The 20,481-nt window shown below is 41.4% G+C and overlaps 1 protein-coding gene and 1 pseudogene across 1 annotated transcript in view; both read left to right on the top strand.

Moving 5' to 3' along the window:
- PAK3 (p21 (RAC1) activated kinase 3) overlaps positions 1–20,481 on the top strand; it is a 293,428-nt gene that overhangs the window by 74,722 nt on the left and 198,225 nt on the right. The gene's annotated exons all lie outside the window — the stretch shown is intronic.
- On the top strand, positions 15,856–19,093 carry LOC103271977 (annotated as a pseudogene).

The raw sequence follows: 20,481 nt of genomic DNA, 5'->3' as shown, positions 1-20,481 counted from the left end.
AGATACATTTCCCTGTATATGATGCTTGATGCTATTACAGCACTTTCATAATCCAATTCCACCCTCATTTGACAACAGAGGTGATTAGGCCTGAAGAGGTAAATGACCTGTCAAAAGTCACATACATAATTAGCAGAAGAGCTAAGCCTTGAATTAGGGATTCCTCATCCAGTTTTCTTCCACTTGGAAAAGAGGGGTATAACACAAGATCCTACTTCCTTTTCTCATCAGGTCTCTGCTTGAGTCTCATTTGGCCTAACCCCATTTCTCTTTAGACATGCGGATCCATGCTTCTTTCCATGGCTGATTTAACACTGATTGAGCACCAGTAATGTGCTAGGTGCTCTAGAGACCATTGAATTAAATATGGTTGCTGCCCTGTAGCTCCCAATCTCAATTTGTTGGAGCCCAATCTAAAATAGTTGTTGCTTTGTGCAGCTAGTATAGACTTATAAGAACATTTTTCCTATCTAAACTGGTCTTGCACCATTTTTCCTTAGGACTCCCAAGGGAATTTCTTCTTATCAAGCAGGAATATCCCATAATGGGTCTCTGACAAGTGTTTTAACATCAGTTCCTTATTTTGCCCAACTCATTCTTGAAGATGAATGTATCAGTTTGTTTTATCTTCCAGAATAACAAATAGAGGCCAGCTTTCTCTTTTGAGGAGTCAGAAATGCCAGCAGATATCCCTACTTAGTGTCTTTTCCTCTAGCCCACCTTACATTCTATTGGTAGAATGATATTTCTTTTTTTTTTTTTTTTTTTTTTTTTTGAGTTAGAGTCTCACTCCGTTGCCCAGACTGGAGTGCAGTGGCACGCTTCTGGCCACCGCAGCCTCGACCTGCTGGGTTCCGGTGATCCTTCTGCTTGAGCCTTCCAAGTAGCCAGAATTACAGGTGCGCGCTACCACTCCTGGCTAATTTTTGATTCATTGTAGAGATGAGGTGTCGCCAAGTTGCCCAGGCGCGTCTCGAACCCATGGGCTCAGGCAATCACTCACCTCGGCCTCCCAAAGTGCTGGGATTACAGGCTGAGCCACTGACCCTGGCCAGAATTATATTTCTAAAACAAAACTCTAGTGGTATCATGCATCTGGACAAAAATCGTAGTCAGCTTTCCATTGCCTATTGCAGTGGTTTTCAAAGTCTGTTTATTCATTTGTTTGTTTGTACTTTGGTTTCCAATAACCAGGGAGATTCTTTTTTTCCAAGTAAAAAATTAGATAAGATTCCAAAATGTAAAGAAGACATGCTATTAAAAAAAATGTAAACACAGCATAGTTGAAGTGGGAAGTTAGGACTCAGAGCCTTCCTGCTTTCTCTCCCCCTTGCTCCTGGAAGAATCCTTGAACCTCAGGGAACACAGTAGCTTGCTCATAAGGTTCAAACATCTTAGCTTGGCATTCAAGACTGCACTAACTTGGCCCTCACCTGCCTTTCCTGTGGGACTTCTAATTCTCTCTCAAAGGACCCCTTTGCTTCATGAATTTGATTTCGACTGGGGAATTTCTTACCTTCACCTTTGCGCATGATATGCTCCCAAGCCTGAAATGCCCACTGCTGTCCTCTATTTCTGTCTGACTTGCATTCACCGTTTGAAGACCAGCTCTAGTCCTACTTAAGAAATCTTCCCTGGCTTCCTTGTTTCACAGTGTCTCACTTCCTAGGGTTGTAATGACTTTATCTTCCAAAAGAAAATGAGACAGAAGCAGTTCAGCAAATAAATTCCTGTCAAGTCTGTTTTTAGGTGCTTTACCTAGCTACAGAAGTCTTATGGTGTGACAGTTAAATGTAGGCTAGGTTCCCTGGGTTTGTAATGTGACTCTGCTACTTCTTAGCTGTGTTACTCTGGGGAAGTTATCAGACCTCATGTGCCTCATCTGAAAAATGAGAAAAATAAATGGCAATCATTTCAAAGAGTTATGCAAGGATTAAATTGTATCAAAACTCCTAGCCCAGTATTTGGCACTTCTAAGTAGTTGATGCTTATTAAGATAGCCCAGATATGAGATGATGTGAAGGTCTGAGGTAAGACAGAGACAGTGGGGTGTCCACCGAGGGCAGAATTATTGGGACATTCATAGGTAGGAAATTGTGTACAGAGTATTTTAAAGAGACTAGTACACAACCAGTGGAGGGTGAAACAGTTTGCTCTGTCACCAGGTAAAAAAAGGAGGCTTCCCCAAGACCCCCATCTGCAGGACTCAGTTCCCACAGAGCCTGTATTCAATAATTGTGAGCTATTGTTAGCAAATTTGAAATCAGGACCATCCCCAGGATGAATGATTTCTATTCTTATCTATGGTCTTTGAAAATCCTTAGTGTTTTTTTCTTGTGTTGAAAAACACATGACATCAAATTTATTATCCTAATCATTTTACATGTGCAGTTCAGTAGTGTTAACTATATGCACATTGTTGTATAACAGATTTCTAAAACATATTCATCTTGCAAAACTGAAATTCTGCCGGGCTCAGTGGCTCAGCCTGTAATCCCGCACCTTTGGGAGGCTGAGGTGAGTGGATTGCCTGAGCCCGCGGGTTCGAGACCCGCCTGGGCAACTTGGCGAGACCTCATCTCTACAATAAATAAAAAATTAGCTGGGCGTGGTAGCGCACGCCTGTAGTTTCAGCTACTTGGAAGGCTGAGGCGGAAGGATCGCCGGCGCCCAGCAGGTCGAGGCTGCGGTGGCCTGGAGTGGCCACTGCACTCCACTCTAGACGACAGAGTGAGACTCCAACTCAAAAAAAAAAGCCGGACTCGGTGGCTCAGCCTGTAATCCCGCGCCTTTGGGAGGCTGAGGTGAGTGGATTGCCTGAGCCTGCGGGTTCGAGATCCGCCTGGGCAGCGAGACCCCATCTCTACAATAAATCAAAAAATCAGCTGGGCATGGTAGCGCATGCCTATAACTCCGGCTACTCGGAAGGCTGAGACGGAAGGATCGCTGGAGCCCAGCAGGTTGAGGCTGCGGTGGCCGGAAGCGGCCACTGCACTCCAGTCTGGGCTACAGAGTGAGACTCCAACTCAAAAAACAAAAGCAAAAACAACAAGAACAACAAAACTGAAATTCTATACCTATTGAACAGTAACTCCCATTTTCTCTGTCCCTTCAGTCCCTGACAACCACCATTCTTCTGTTTATAAAAGTTTGACTACTTTAAATACATCATATAAATGGAATCATACAGCATTTGTCTTTTTGTGACAGGCTTATTTCAGTTAGTATAATGTCCTCCAGGTTTATTCATGTTGAAACTTGTGACAAGATTTTTTTCTTTTTTATGGCTGAATAATATTCCTTTATATGTATGTACCATCCTTTGGTAATCCATTCATCTGTTGATGGGTACTTGGGTTGCTTCCACCTTTTGGCTATTGTGAATAATGCTGCTATGAACATTGGTGTACAAATATCTTTTCAAGATCTTGTTTTTGATATTTTTGGATATATACCCAGATGTGGGATTGCTGGATCACGTGGTAGTTCTATTTCTTGTTTGTTTGTTTTTTGAGGACTCTCTTTACAGTTTTCCATAGTGGATACACCATTATATCCCTCTCAGCAATGTATAAGTTTCCCATATTGGAAAACACTTGTTATTTCCTGTTTTCTTTTTTTATAATTGCCATCCTAATATCTATAAAGTAGTATCTCATTGAGGTTTTGACTTATATTTCCCTAATGATTATTGTTGTAAAGCATCTTTTTTATGGGCTTATTAGCCATTTGTATATCTTCTTTGAAAAAATTATTTCCTATTCAAATTATTTCCCCATTTTTAAATCAGATTATTTGTTTTTTGTTGTTGAGTTGTAAGAGTTTTTTTTTTTTTTTTTTTTTGAGTTGGAGTCTCACTCTGTCGCCCAGACTGGAGTGCAGTGGCCGCTCCCGGCCACCGCAGCCTCGACCTGCTGGGCTCTGGTGATCCTTCCGCCTCAGCCTTCCAAGTAGCTGGAACTACAGGCGTGCGCTACCACGCCCGGCTAATTTTTGATTTATTGTAGAGATGAGGTCTCACCAAGTTGCCCAGGCGGGTCTCGAACCCACGGGCTCAGGCAATCCACTCACCTCAGCCTCCCAAAGTGCGGGATTACAGGCTGAGCCACTGAGCCTGGCTTCAACACCCCTTTATAATAAAAAAACTCAACAAATTAAAAATAGAAGGAACCTACCTTAACATTATAGCGGTCATATATGAAAAACCCATAGCTAACATGATGCTCAATGGTAAGAGACTAAAATCTTTTACTCTAAGAGCAGAACAAGACAAAGATGCCAGCTTTTGGCACCTCTGTTCAACATAGTATTCAAAGGCCTAGACAGGATAATTAGGCAAGAAAAAGAAATAAAAGGAATCTAAATTGGAAAAGAAACAGTAAAATTACGTCTGTTTATAGTCAATATGATCTTCTATGTGGAGAATGCTGAGGATTCCACAAAAAGACTATTGGAACTAATAAATGAATTTAGCAAAGTTGCAGGATACAGAATCAACATGCAAAAATAAGTTGTATTTCCACACACTAACAATGAACAATCTGAAAAGGAAATGAAGAAAACAATTCCATTGACGATAGCATCAGAAACAATAAATTTCTTAGGAATAAACTTAACTAAAGAGAAAAAATACTTAAACAGTGAAAACTGTAAAACATTGCTGAGCAAGATTAAAGAAGACACAAATAAATGGAAAAACATTCAATCCTCCTGGATTGGAAGGCTTAACATATTTAAGATGTCAATACTATCCACAGTAATATACAGATTCAGTATATTTCTTTTCAAAATCCTAGTGACCTTTTTTTTTTGCAGAAATAGAGAATTTCATCCTAAAATTCATACGGACTCTCGAGGGACCCTGAATGGCCAAAACAATCTGGACAAATAATAAAGTTGAATGACTTGCACTTCCTGATTTCAAAATGTACTGCAAAGCTACAGTAATCAAAGCATTGTGGTACTGGCATAAAGACAGACATATAGATTAATAGAATAGGAGAGAGCCCAGTAATAAACTTTCATCAAATAGTCAAGTGATTTTTGACAAGGGTGTCAAGACTGTTCAGTAGAGAAAGGACAATATTTTCAACAAATGGTGTTTGGAAAACTGGATATCCACAGCAAAATAATAATAATAATAATAACAATAACAACAACAACAACAATAGTAATAATAAGTTGGACTTTTACTTTATATCATATATAAAAATTAACTCAAAATAGATCAGAGACCTAAATATAATGACTAAAACTATAGACCTCTTAGAAGACTACATAAGAGAAAAGTTTCATGGCATTGGATTTGTCAATTATTTCTTGGATATGACACCAAAAGCACAGACAATAAAATAAAAAATAGATAACTTGGATGTCATTAAAATTAAAAACATTTATGCATCAAAGGACGCTATCAGAGTAGAAAAGCAACTCACAGAATGAAAGGAAATATTTGCAAATCATATATCTGGTAAGGAATTGATATCCAGAATATATTTTAAAAGATCTTATAACTCAACAGCAAAAAACAAATAATCTATTTTTTAAAACATTTTTGCCGGGCTCGGTGGCTCAGCCTGTTATCCCGCGCCTTTGGGAGGCTGAGGTGAGTGGATTGCCTGAGCCTGCGGGTTCGAGGCCTGCCTGGGCAGCGAGACCTCATCTCTACAATAAATCAAAAAATCAGCCGAGTGTGGCAGCACATGCCTGTAACTCCGGCTACTGGGAAGGCTGAGGCAGAAGGATCGCTGGAGCCCAGCATGTGAGGCTGCGGTGGCTGGGAGCGGCCACGCACTCCAGTCTGGACGATGGAGGAAGACTCCAACTCAAAACACACAAACAAACAAACACATTTTATTTTAAAGATGTAGAGTACAATTCAGGGTTAAGTATACAAATAGTCATTGGACGAGTAAAGTTGGGTGTCACTTGGTCCTCACTTCACCTGGTTTGAGATTAAGTACCTTTATTGATGAAGGGTGTCCCCCTCCCCTGACAGTTTTCAATAATCTAATTTTTAAAATGAGCATAGGATTTGAATGGACATTTCTCAGTAAGCACATGAAAGGTGCTCAATATCACTAATCGCTGGACAAATGCAAATCAAAACCACAAATAAGATATCACCTCACACCCTTTAGGTTGGGTACTATACAACAATAGCAGCAACAACAAAAAAATCCACGAAAAACAACAAGTTTAGTAAGCAAGTGGAGGAAAGGGGACCCTTGTGTATTGCTGGTGGGAATGTAAAATGGTACAACTGTTAAAGAAAAATGGTATGGCAATTCCTTTAAAAATTAAAAATAGAATTGCCATAAGATCCAGCAGTTCCAATTCTGGGAATATACGCAAAAGAATTGAAAGCAGGAACTTTACCAGGTATTTATATCCCCATGTTCATTGCAGCATTATTCACAATTGCCAAAACGTGGAAGCAACTTGGGTGTGTATCAGCAGATGAATGGAGAAAATATATATATATTGAGTTGGAGTCTTACTCTGTCACCCAGACTGGAGTGCAGTGGCTGCTCCCAGCCACCGCAGCCTCAATATGCTGGGCTCCGGTGATCCTTCCGCCTCAGCCTTCTAAGTAGCCGAAACTACAGGCGTGTACTACCATGCCCGGCTAATTTTTTTTGATTTATTGTAGAGATGAGGTCTCGCCAAGTTGACCAGGCGAGTCTCGAACCCGCGGGCTCAGGCAATCCACTCACCTCAACCTCCCAAAGTGTGGGATTACAGGCTGAGCCACCAAACCTGGCTTAGAGAAAATATTATATGTACATATAATAGAATGTTATTCATACTTTAAAAAGAAGGAAATTCTGATATATGCTACAGTAATGGATGAGCTTTGAAGATTTCATACTAAGTAAATTAAACCAGATGTTAGCTGGGCATGGTGGCTCACACCTGTAATCTCAGCACTTTGGGAGGGGAGGGTAAGAGAATTGCTTGAGGGCCAGGGGTTCGAGACCAGCCTGGGCAACATGGCAAGACCTTGTCTCTACAATAAATAAAAAAACTAGCCAGGTGTGGTGACTTGCACCTGTAGTTCCAGCTACTTGAAAGGCTGAAGTGGAAGGATTTCCTGAACCCAGCAGGTTGAAGCTGCGGTGTCTGTGAGCGTGCTACTGTACTCCAGCCTGGGTGACACAGTGGACTCTGACTCAAAAAAAAGAAAAAGCCAGACACAAAAAGACAAATATTGTATGATTCCACTTATGCAAGGTACTTAGAGTAAGCAAATTTAGAGACAGAAAGTAGAATGGTGATTGGCAGGAGCTGTGAAAAGGGGAGAACGGGGAGTTGTTTAATTGATACAGAGTTCCAGTTGTAGAAGATGAAAAAGTTCTGGAGATGGATGGTGGTGATGATTGTACAATAATGTGAATGAATTTACTGCCACAGAACTGTACATTTGAAAATGGTTAAAATAGTTTGTTGATTTTCTGTATATTTTACCACAATGAAGAAAGGATTTGTTAGAAGTCCATGTTGCAATTTTAATATAAGGGGAAAATAATAATTTATCAAAAAACAATTAAAAATCGAAAGCCTGTTTGTAGTAGAACTAAACCAATATGGAAACCAAATAGATACAACTGCTGAGAAAAGTTGGATTGAAGTAATAAAAATAATAATAAGAGTAAACATTTAGTAAGCATTTGCCATGTTCCAAGTATTTTACAAATATTATATCATTTAATTATCATAGCTACCAGCGGGTAAGCTAATATTTTTATTATTCCCATTTTGCAGATGAGGAAAGTGAGACTCTGTGTTGGGACCAGGCAGGTTGCCTCTAAAAGATATTTCTAGCTTTGAGGAGACCACAGTTAATTAGGGAAGAGAAACCTATAGGCAACAATAAAACTCTTACAATGTCATATGTGTTGTAAGGAAAGTCTATATAAAGTGCTATGATAGAACAGATGGAAAAGCAATTACAGTTGACCCATGAACAATGCAAGGGTTAGGGCTGGTGGCCCTTCACACAATAAAAAAATCTGCATATAACTTTTTTTTTTTTTTGAGTTGGAGTCTCACTCTGCCACTCAGACTAGAGTGCAGTGGCACGCTCCCGGCCACTGCAGCCTCGACCTGCTGGGTTCTGGCGATCCTTCTGCCTCAGCCTTCCAAGGAGCTGGAACTACAGGCGTGCTACCACGCCCGGCTAATTTATTTATTTATTTTTTGAGTTGGAGTCTCACTGTATCGCTCAGACTGGAATGCAGTGGCATGCTCCCGGCCACTGCCGCCTCAACCTGCTGGGCTCCTGCGATCCTTCAGCCTCAGCCTTCTGAGTAGCTGGAACTATAGGCACGTGCTACCACGCCCAGCTAATTTTTTGATTTATTGTAGAGATGAGGGCTCACCAAGTTGTCCAGGCGGGTCTCGAACCTGCGGGCTCAGGCAATCCCTCACCTCAGCCTCCCAAAGCGCCGGATTACAGGCTGAGCCACTGAGCTCAGCTTGCATATAACTTTTGACTTCCCCAAAACCTAACTACTAATAGTCTGCTGTTGACTGGAAGCCCTATTGATAACATAAACAGTTGACTAACACCTATTTTGTTAGTTGTATGTATTATATACAGCATTCTTACAATAAAGTAAACTAGACAAGTGAAAATGTTATTTAGAAAATCAGAAGGAAAAGAAAATGCAGGGTGGTATGGAAGGTTGATTTTTAGATCTTTGATCTCAAGTCAGGTAAAATGGGGACCAAAGGGAGGCTCAAGCTTTACCTGTGTGATGTCCACTTGTATACTTAATCCTGAATTGCACCACATATTTTAAAAATAAAATAAAATTAATTTAAAAAAAAGAAACCACCACACTGTTTTCCACAGAGGTGGGATTTAGGGTCTATCATACTCAGTGATCTATCACAGAAACAAAGATCTGGGCACCACATGTTCTCACTCATAAGTGGACCCTGAATATTTATCATAATACTACATGAAAGGGATTGGCAGTAGCGGAACACTGCCAGGAAGGGGGTGGGGCACATAACATCAGTAAGGGTACCCGATCTCAAACCAGGGGAAGTGAGGACCAATTGGGAGGCCCAAACCTCACCTGCGTGATGACCACTTATGTACCTAATCGTGAATTATATCCACATCTTTTTTTGAGTTGGAGTCACTCGGTTGCCCAGACTGAAGTGAAGTTGCACACTCCCGACCATCGCAGCCTCAACTTGCTGGGCTCCGGCGATCCTTCAGCCTCAGCCTTCCAAGTAGCTGGAACTACAGGCGCGCGCTACCACGCCCGGCTGATTTTTTATTTATTGTAGAGATAAGGTCTCGCCAAGTTGCCCAGGCGGGTCTCGAACCCGCGGGCTCAGGCAATCCACTCACCTCGGCCTCCCAAAGTACGGGATTACAGGCTGAGCCACGGAGCCCCGCGAGAAGGTAAGTTTTAAGGAGAGGTTCTCTTTGTCACATCCTCCCTAAAGCTTCTTTCTCATTTTTCCTCATCTATCAAAAGACTGCAGCAGAATTCCCACCTTCAACCATGTTTTCTTTTTTTTGAGTTGGAGTCTCACTCTGTCACCCCGACTGGAGTGCCGTGACACGCTCCTGGCCACCGCAGCCTCGACCTGCTGGGCTCCGGCGATCCTTCCGCCTCAGCCTTCCAAGTAGCTGGAACTACAGGCGCGGCTAATTTTTTGATTTATTGTAGACATGAGGTCTCGCCTGCCCAGGCGGGTCTCGAACCCACGGGCTCAGGCAATCATCTCACCTCAGCCTCACAAAGGGCGGCATTACAGGCTGAGCCACCGAGCCTGGCTTCAACCATTTTAAGAAAGAATCCTCCTCCCCAAAATCATACCAGTGTTCACTGAGGAGAAAATTTGTGTAGAAGGGTGGTAGGATTGATGTGTGAGAATTATTAAGAATCTATAGTGAGAGAGAAGGGTAAGACTGAAAAGATTTAGGAAGCTTAAGAGAGTGGCTGCTTAGTTCAACTCAACAATTGTTGAAGATCAGATTTCCATATTCCCCACCAGAATGTTCACATGACACTCAGTTTAAGACTAGATAAATTGTGAAGTTCATTTCACGTTAAGATTTCAAGAAGATTAAACTTCCCTTTTTACATTGGCTAAGTTGATGGATGGGTGGATGAATGAAGGGATGTTGGATGTATGGATCATAAATAAATGGATTGATAGATGTTGGATGTGTAGTTGAAGGGGTGATGGTTGGATGGATGAATGGATGGGTCCATAGATACAGAGCTAGATGGAAAGATGAATGAATAACTAGACTGAGGAAAAGGGGAAAAATTTCAAGACAATCTGCTTGTTTCCTTTTGTTCTTGAAGTTCAGATAAACCTGCCTCAAGACATCATGAAATACTTCTTGGTCATTTTCACTTCCTTCATTAGGTTTTATGTGTGCTGAACAGTGGTACAAATTCTGCATTTAGCTTAGTTTCAATAAATATGAATGACATTAATTTTTACTGCAAAAGTTTAAGCTATGTTACAAGTCAATTTGTAGTCAGCTGTACTGTTTGTTCACTGTTTTCGAATTTTGGCGACTGGTAGACATTTAACTCATCATTACCCTTGTCCCAATCAAATTGCAGCATTCACTAGTAATGTAGTTAAAGTCAGTTGTTTGAAATGACTGATGTAGTGGAAACAAAGCATTTCACGCATTAGCATATACGTGTAACACATACAAATTGATTACCTACTGAAAGATGTTTGTCTCACATAGCTCTTATTTTTGAGGAGCTCACAGGCTAGTGTGATAAATAAATATCGTGGGACAGAGAACTAGAATACAGTGAGTACTAGATTGGAAGTAGGTAGAGAGGGCTAGAGCCATCTAGAGCAAAGGGTGATGAGCTATTTGAGAGGTCAGAGAAGGCTTTGTATAGGAAGGAGGTACTGGGAAACCCTGGAAACCAACCCAAAAGATTAAGCTTCCTCCTGTGAACAAAGACAACCAGTGAAGGGCTTCTTTGAGCAGAAAACAGGGCAGCAACATGTATTTTAACCCTTTCTGGTTGTAGTGACTTAAATATTTATGGCTGAATCAGTTTTGATTTCCAAACATTTGATATAAACCAAATTAGAGATGAGAGCAACTTTTCCTTTGTTATTTGTTTGATTTGTGTAGTCGTTGTTTTCTTTTTGCCTCCAATACAATCAATGTCTTCATCTTTCTCAGTCTACTTTGACTTTTCCACAGTGGTCAGAACATAGTCTTATTTAAGGGTTACTATTGCAACCTTGTTTTCAGTTTTGGTGTGTGTGTGTTGTGTGTGTGTGTGTGTTGTGTGTGTGTGTGTGTGTGTGTGTGTCTGTCTGTCTGTCTCTCTCGCTCTCATCTTCCTCTCTCACCTCTCTCCCTCTCTCCCTCCCTCCCTCTCTCTCTCAAGTGCAAGAATATTTAACTATTTATAGATCTGTGGATAGAATTCAGTAGATCTATAAACTTGGGTGGGGAAAAAGTACATTTAAAAAAATTTTTACCAATCTCTGACTGAAATTTAGCTTTTCCTTCAATTATGAATGTAGGCAACAAACGACAGTAGTATCAGAAGTTGTTGTGACTTTATCACTAATAGAAATCACAGGTCTTTTTCTATAATGTTATAGCTGTTGCCAATATCTCGACATACCATTGTGTGCATCACTACTTCAAAATTATAATGATTATGAGACCTGCTGCTGGAACTTGTTTAATATGTTAATAAAGTGGCATATATATGACTACTTCACAATTTTTTAATAACAGTTATTTCAATATTGCTGGTTTCCTTAGTAATCTTATATGTTTAATTTGAAGACCTTGCTCTGAGGATGACCTAGAAGCTTCATCAGACTTCGATAAATGTCTATACCCAAAATCAGTTAAGAAGCCCTACGCTGCATTTTTTAAAAAATTGTTAGTTCTATAAAGTAAGAATTAGTACATTTCTTTTTGGCCACCCTGTTGGCAACTTTCATTCAGAAACTTTCCCAAGCTTGTAAACATTTAGATCAATGCTCTTGAAGACCTTTAAATCCGGGTTGTAATGACAGGACAAAAAGGAACATGAATGTGAATATTATGTGAAAACTCTGGTTTTCAGCCAAGCTTTATTCTTTAGGGCACCAGACCTCTGGGTGCAAGTTAATCCATTTATTGCTTTACTTGTAGCTACCGTTCCTGTTATTTGTGGGCACAGTCAGAAATTGAGATTTGGGTCGATCACAGTATTCCATTTAACCAACTCCTTCCCTGTATGCTCTTATAAACAATGTGCTTGTGTAGATCAAATGAAGATAATGAAAAATAAAGGGTTAGGCATGAATCTCAGATTGTAAAATTTTATTTCAAGTAAATAATGTATCATTTAATGCTTTCAACATGTTAGATTGATTTATGCTCTTTGATAATTATTGTTACATATTAAAAACACATCTTTTGGCTCTATCTCTGAAAAAAAAAAGAAAAACAAAGGGAATACTGCCCAATGCTGAGCACAAACCAGGCAGGCACTCGCAGACACTTGTTAGAAGAGAAGAGACGTGGGGGACATGTACATTTCATCTGATGGGGGCAATTTTGCGCCATTTCCCTTTCTCCTGTTTACTGAAGTGAAGGGGGTTGGGAATTGGCTCAATTGTCAAGGAAATGAAGTAGTTTGGTTCAGCTCCCTGGTAACTCAGGCCCTAATGAGGTAGGTTCTTAATGAGCCAGATCTTCCTCCTTGTCCTCTTCTTAAAGGGCTCTTCATGGACTCATTGTCAGTTTCTGTCTCCCATGCTCACAAACTTGTCCTCTTTCTCCTCATTACTAACCCACAGGAAGGTACACTTGTACACATAAGTCAGTGAATGCCTTACGCTGAGAATTCGAGACGTGCTGTACATACATACATAGTACCATTGTGACTTGATTCATTATCACACTGGCCCTGAAACATCGCAACTCTATAGAATAAGAGCTCCATAAAGCTCACGTATTCACACCCTTCCTCTATATACATGGGGGCCACACACACACATTCTTTTTTTTTTTTTTTTTTTTTGAGTCAGAGTCTCACTCGGTCACCCAGACTGGAGTGCAGAGGCATGCTCCTGGTCACCGCAGCCTCGACCTGCTGGGCTCCAGCAATCCTTCTGCCTCAGCCTTCCAAGTAGCTGAAACTACAGGTGTGCACTACCACGCTCAGCTAGTTTTGGATTTATTGTAGAAATGAGGTCTCGCCAAGTTGCCCAGGTGGATCTCGAACCCGCAGGCTCAGGCAATCCACTCGCCTTGGCCTCCCAAAGTGCTGGGATTACAGGCTGAGCTACTGAGCCCGACCTACACGCATTCTTTATGGCCCCAGTAAACTGCATATTGGTGCCAAAAACATTTTTTTTTTGAGTTGGAGTCTCACTCTGTCACCCAGACTGGAGTGCAGTGGCCGCTCCCGGCCACCGCAGCCTCGACCTGCTGGGCTCCGGTGATCCTTCCACCTCAGCCTTCCAAGTAGCTGGAAGTATAGGCGCGCACTACCACGCCTGGCTAATTTTTTTTTTTTTTTGATTTATTGTAGAGATGAGGTCTCACCAAGTTGCCCAGACGGGTCTCGAACCTGCAGGCTGAGGCAATCCACTGACCTCGGCCTTCCAAAGAACTGGGATTACAGGCTGAGCCACGGAGCCCGGCCCACAAACAGCTTTTATAAACCAAATCTTCACACCTATCACCTACTTCTGTAAGAAGCACACATTCCCAAATGTGTTATGCCCCACTTCTCCTCCTCCTCCTCCTCTTCCTCCTCCTCCTCCTCCTCTTCCTCCTCCTCCTCCTCCTCCTCCTCCTTCGAGTTGGGGTCTCACTCTGTTGCCCAGGCTGGAGTGCAGTGGCATGATCATGGCTCACTGCCGCCTCAACATCCTGGGCTCAATCAATGCTTCTCCCTCAGCCTCCTGAATAGCTGGGACTACAGACATTCTCCACCATGCCTGGCTAATTTTTTTTTTTTTTTTGTAGAGATAAGGTCTTGCTAGTTGCCCAGGTTGGTCTCAAACCCCTGGGCTCAAGCAATCCTCCTGCCTTGGCCTCTCAAGTGCTGGGATTATAGGCACGAGTCACTGTGCCCAGTGCCCACTTCTTTCTCCTCCTCCCCATCCCTACAGATCTAGACACACAGAGATTCAGGACACACAGACCTCAAGGTTGAGGTCAGGGAACCCTTGTCTCACATATCTTGCACACACACCTGCAACTCACCTTGCTGTTACTGCTGACTTGGTGAAATATAATTTACCCTGACTTTTTTTCTAATTTTTGTAAAGACATTTGAGCTGGCAAAGGAAGAAATCAGAGTAGGCCCCCTTGATGAGACTTTTCTGCATGTTTGGCTAAGTTATACAGCTAAATAGTTACAAGAGACGCTGGGGTGTCTGCCACCCACGCTTTTTAAAGATTCCCTGACACCAAATTAGCCATTTGAAAATAGAGTGTGATTCCTATTTGGCTAATTGCTTTTGGGGAGTCTGTCAAAACCTTTCAGTTACTCCAGCCCACACTCAGAAATTCCAAAATAGCACTGTGGTTGGGGCAGTGGCTGAGAAATGGCTATGGTTGCTAGGATGAAGATGGCTTGGTGTGATGACTTGGGCCCCATGGAAACTCCTAAGGACCATTTTAAGGGGCTTCCCAAGCTAAAATATTAGTGAAACTCACCTGATATTTCCATCCACTTGGTTTGAACACAGACTTGAGCACTAAGAAATGCTGTACTCAGTGACCAATGGAGGATGAGAGGTCATAGAACTACTTATGCCCTCCTAGGCTGTGGCTGTCAGACTTGCAGGGCAGAGGAGACATCAAAGCAAGCCAATAGGTGATCCTCACATTCATAGCTATCCCCTGCAGTTACAAAGTTCACTTAGATCTTTTCTCTCAATCATCTCAAAGGTTGTGCCATGGATTTTTTTTTTTTTTTTTGCTATGAATAAGCAGAAAATCAGCAAAGCTGCTGACTGGAATCAATATTGTGTCAGTTTTCTATTGCTAAATAACACATTAACCCATAACTTAGTGGCTTCAAACAGCACACACTTGTTATCTTCGTTTCTGTGGGTCAGAAATTCAGACACAGCTTATCTGAGTCCTGTGCTGCAGGGTCTACCACAAGAATGCAATCAAGTGTTGACCAGGGCTAGAGTCACCTCGGTGCTCATTTGGGAAAGGGTCTGTTTTTAGGCTCACTTGTGTGGTTGCTGGAAGGATTCAGTTCCTTGTGGGTTGTTGGACTGAGGGCCTCGGTCCTTCACTGGCTGTTGGCCAGAGGCAGCCCTTAGTTCCTCACCACATGGCCTCTCCAATGTGCCTGCTTACTTCAAGCCAAAAAAGCAGAGAGAGTACTAACAAGTGTAACAGTCTTCTATAATCTAATCACCGTAGTGATATCCTATTACTTTTTACATAATCTGTTCTCTAGAAGCAAGTCACTAGGTCTCTCTTTTCTTCTCTTCACCTCTCTTCTCTTTACCTCTCTTCTCTTCTCTGAGCTTTTCTCTCTCTGAGCTTCTTTAGCTTTGAGCATAGTTTTACCTTCCAAGAAGGTTGCAGTATGGTGACCATATCCCAGGAAATAAGCTATTTTTCAGTTTCACTCTGTAGCTGCCATCTTCGTAGAGAACAAAATACAGAAACAAACAAAACTTAGAAGGGGAAGTTTGGAGTAAATCGTGTGTACGCATTTGTGAGTTTCTGTATGTGGCAGGGAGAGGGGAGATGAATTTGAAACTGACAGAGAGGTTGAGAGAGAGAGAGAGTGACTGAAAAGGAAAAAAAGCCCAGAGGATATGTTTTTAAAAATGATCCTGGCAGACCAGGCCGAGATGGTGGCCGCCGAGGGGATAGGAGAGGAGGCACAGGGCAGCGAACCCAGTCAGCCTCAGCCGGAGCAGCTGCCGCCTCAGCGGCATCTACTGCCAACCTAGAAGCCACTGGAAGAAGCGATGGTGGCTAAGGCCGAGGACATGGTGGAGTCCCCTATGGACAACGTCTTTCTGAGCCTGGAGTCATCCATCTACGTCCTGCACAGGGACAGAGCAGAATGGACTGATATAAATCTAGTGCCACAAAACAGTGGCCCCAATCCAGTGGTCCAGATCATCTACAGTGAAAAATTTAGAGATATGTATGATTATTTCCCAGCTGTTCTGCAGCATGATGAAAGAAGTGAAGGAGCTTCAAAACTAACCCGGGACGCTATTGAGTTAAATGCAGGCAATAACATAGTGTGGCATTTTTGGCGACTTCTCCTAAAATTACTTCAGAAGGACCTACATGAGGAAATGAACTACATCACTATAATAACTGAGGAACAGCCCCAAAACAATCAAGTTTGGCATCATAGGCAAGTATTAGTGGAATGGCTGAAAGATCCAAATCAGGAGCTTGAGTTTATTGCTGATATTCTTAATCAGGATGCAAACAATTATGCCTGGCAGCATCGACAATGGCTTTTTCAGGCATTTAAACTTTGGGTTATGAGCCACAGTATGTAGACCGACATCTCAAAGAGATGAAAAATAACTCTGAACCAAAGATACTTCATCATTTCTAACATCACTGACTACAATGATTGCACTGTATTAGAAAGAGATGTCCAGTACTCTCTAGAAATGGTCAAACTAGTACTACATAATGGAAATGCATGGAATTATTTGAAAGGGATTTTACAGGATTGTGGTTTTTCCAAATATCCCAATCTGTTAAATCAATTACTTGATTTACAACCAAGTCAAAGTTCCCCGTACCTAATTGCCTTTCTCGTGGATATCTATGAAGATATGCTAGAAAAACAATGTGGCAACAAAGAAGACATTTATTTATTTTTTTAAGAAAGCAGGATTTATTGAGAGGACAGAAAAGCTCCCATACTGGGAGGAGACCCGAGGGGGTTGCCCAACAAAGAAGACATTCTTTTAAAAAAAAATTAGATTCGAGGTGTACACATGTGTATTCCTTACATGGACATACTGTGTAGTGGTGGGGACTGGGTCTCAGGTGGCCCATTTCCCAGGTAGTGAACATTATGCCCCATAGGTAGTTGCAGAACCCTTGCCCCCATTACCCTTTCCTCCTTATTATTGTCCCCAGTGTCTATTATTTCCATCCTTGTGTCCATTTAACTCCCACATATGAATGAGAACATGCAGTGTTTGGTATTCTGTTTCTGAGTCACTTTACTTAGAATGATAATCTCCAGCTCCATCCATGTTAGTGCAAAGGACATGATTTCATTATTTTTTTTCTGGCTGCATAGTATTCCAGGGTGTGTATATACCACATTTTCATTATCCACTGATCAATTGGTGAGCATTTAGGCTGATTCCATATCTTTGCAACTGTGAATTGTGCTGCAATGAACATGCAGGTGCTGTTGTCTTTTTTGTGTAACAACTTCTGTTCCTTAGGGTAGATACCTAATAGTGGGATTGCTGGATCAAATGGTAGATCTACTTTTAGTTCTTTGAGTAATCTCCAGACTACTTTCCATAGAGGTTGTACTAATTTACATTCCCACCAACAGTGTATGAGTATTTATTTTTCTGCTAATGTTGCATCTATTTTTTTTTTTATTTTTTGATGATGGCCATTCTGACTAGTGTAAGGTGGTATCTCATTGTGGTTTAAATTTACATTTCCCTGATGACGAGTAATGATGAGCATTTTTTCATATTTTTGTTGGCCATTTGTATATGTCTTTTAAGGGATGCCTGTTCATGTCATTTGCCCACTTATTAATGGGGTTATTTGCTCTTTTCTTGCTGATTTATTTGAGTTCTTTATAGATTCTGGATATTAGTCCTTTATCAGGTGCATAGTTTGCAAATATCTTCTCCCATTTTGTAGGTTGCCCATTTGCTCTATTGGTTATTTCTTTTGCTGTGTAGAAACTTTTTAGTTTAATTAAGTTCCACTTATTTCTTTTTGTTTTAGTTGCATTTGCTTTTGGGACTTTAACCATAAGTTTTTTGCCTAGCCAATGTTCATAAAAGTTTTCCCTAGGTTTTCTTCTAGGTTTTGTATGGTTTCAGGTCTGACATTTAAGTCTTTAATCCATCTTGAGTTAATTTTTTGTATATGGGGAGAAATAGAGATCAAGTTTCATTTTTCTGCATGTAGCTATCCAATTTTCCCAGTACCATTTGTTGAATAGGCTGTCGCTTTCCCAGCGTATGTTTTTGTCTGCTTTGTTGAAGAGCAATTGGTTATAGGTATTTGGGTTTACTTCTGCATTCTCGATTCTGTTCCGTTGATCCGGTTGTCTGCTCTTGTACCAGTACCATGCTGTTTTGATTACTACAGCTTTGTAGAATAATTTGAAATCAGGTAATGTGATGCCTCCAGCTTTGTTATTTTTGCTTAGGGTTGCTTTGGCTCTTCTGGGTGCTTTGAAAATGTGAATATATATGAATTTTAGGATTTTTTTCTAATTCTGTGAAAAATGACATTGGTAGTTTAATAGGGATTGCATTGAATCTGTATATTACTTTGGGTAATATAGTCATTTAAATAATGTTAATTCTTAACCAAGGAAGTGAAAGATCTCTACAAGGAGAAATACAAAACTGTGGTGAAAGAAATCACAGAGGACACAAACAAATTGAGAAAAAGGTAGACATTCTTTTTTTTTTTTTTTGAGTTGGAGTCTCACTCTGTCACCCAGACTGGAGTGCAGTGGCCGCTCCCGGCCACCGCAGCCTTGACCTGCTGGGCTCCAGCGATCCTTCCATCTCAGTCTTCCAAGTAGCCGGAATTACAGGCATGTGCTACCATGCCCGGCTGATTTTTTGATTTATTGTAGAGATGAGGCCTCGCTGCCCAGGCGGGTCTCAAACCCACGGGCACAGGCAATCCACTCACCTCAGCCTCCCAAAGGCGTGGGATTATAGGCTGAGCCACCGAACCCGGCTAGGTAGACATTCTTAATAAAGCATTATAGTTATGTGAATCCTAGCTAAAGAAAAGGATACTATAAGAAAGGAATATTGGAGATATATTGGAAGATCCCTTCAAAGCAAACACCACACAGAAAGTGACCCATTAACAAATGTACAGCAATAACACCATCCAGAAGAACTTGATGGAATGCTTTTATTTTTTTTAAACGACTCTAATGCAGAAGTTTAAACTAGAGTGATCATTCCCTTTGCCTGTGGTGTACACATGCATTGAACAGGTTTTGCTTTTTAACAAGAACTAAGTGTGATGCTCCTTGGGTGCTGCTGCTATTGAGACTAGCTCTAAGTAATTTGATTCTTTTAAAGCAAAGCAATTGGAGGGGAGGGGAAGAAAGTCTCATAAAGGAACTTTTGTAGTCTTATCAAGACTTAATCTAATCCCTTCGAACCGACTTGTCCCTAGCTGGTATGTGCATTAGGATTTGTAGCAGTAATGATCACAGGTCACTTAGATGTTGTGGATATGAGGTAACTGAAGTTTGGTTCGGTAAGCAGGAAATTCAGTTGCTACATCAAAGCTGCTCTGCCACACTCAAAGTATCTTGCTATCACTGTAACCAACTAATGCCAAAAGCTTGGTTTTGTAATAAAATTATAGATGTATCAAATAAATAAATAAATAAGCAAATACTTTTTTTTTTTTTTTTTTGAGTTGGAGTCTCACTCTGTCGCCCAGACTGGAGTGCAGTGGCACGCTCCCGGCCACCGCAGCCTCGCCCTGCTGGGCCCCGGCGATCCTTCCGCCTCAACCTTCCAAGTAGCCAGAACTACAGGCGCGTGCTACCACGCGTGGCTAATTTTTGATTTATTGTAGAGATGAGGTCTCACCAAGTTGCCTGGGCAATCCACTCTCCTCAGCCTCCCAGAGTGCTGGGATTACAGGCTGAGCCACCGAGCAAATACTTTTTAAAAAATGATCCTGAGACGCAAACAGAGGTAAAGAGACTGTGGCCAGATGTTTCAATGATCACATTGTCATTGCTTCTCCACTCCTCCCTTTCTGACAACGTATAAAATCTAACTTTTGCATAAGCTTCTTTGGCTGATTTTTTGATACAACCTCTTTATTACCCTGGGATGCTGCTGTTTCAGTCCTTTGGTAATTTCCCAGGTCAGGACAAGTAGATTACAGAGGGGTCAAATGGTGGCCTTGCTGTCACCACTCATCTGGTCTGAGATGCTGCAGCCCCTTGAAATTGACCTTGACAGCTGTTCCAGGACTTGCAGTGCAATTAAAAGAACTCTAGACTAACAGGAGAAGCCAAGGTTCTACTTTTACCTCTGCTGCTAACTTTCTGACCTTAGACGAGTCTACCCTTCTCTGAGTTTTACTTCCTCCATCTTTTCAATGGAAATGGTAATAGCTGCCCTGCCAACCTCATAGCCTTATTGGAAGGCTCAACTAAAATGTCAAAGAAGCATCCTGACACACATACAGTGCAATACTAATGTAAGTACTTGTGGTCAACAAGAATCAAGGATACTGCCTCT

The sequence above is a fragment of the Carlito syrichta genome, unplaced genomic scaffold, assembly GCF_000164805.1.
Source record: "Carlito syrichta isolate Samal-C Ts95f unplaced genomic scaffold, Tarsius_syrichta-2.0.1 Scaffold312060, whole genome shotgun sequence".
Lineage (NCBI taxonomy): Eukaryota > Metazoa > Chordata > Mammalia > Primates > Tarsiidae > Carlito > Carlito syrichta.
Note: the sequence above shows the minus strand (reverse complement) of the source record. Positions and strands in the feature narration are given on the sequence as shown.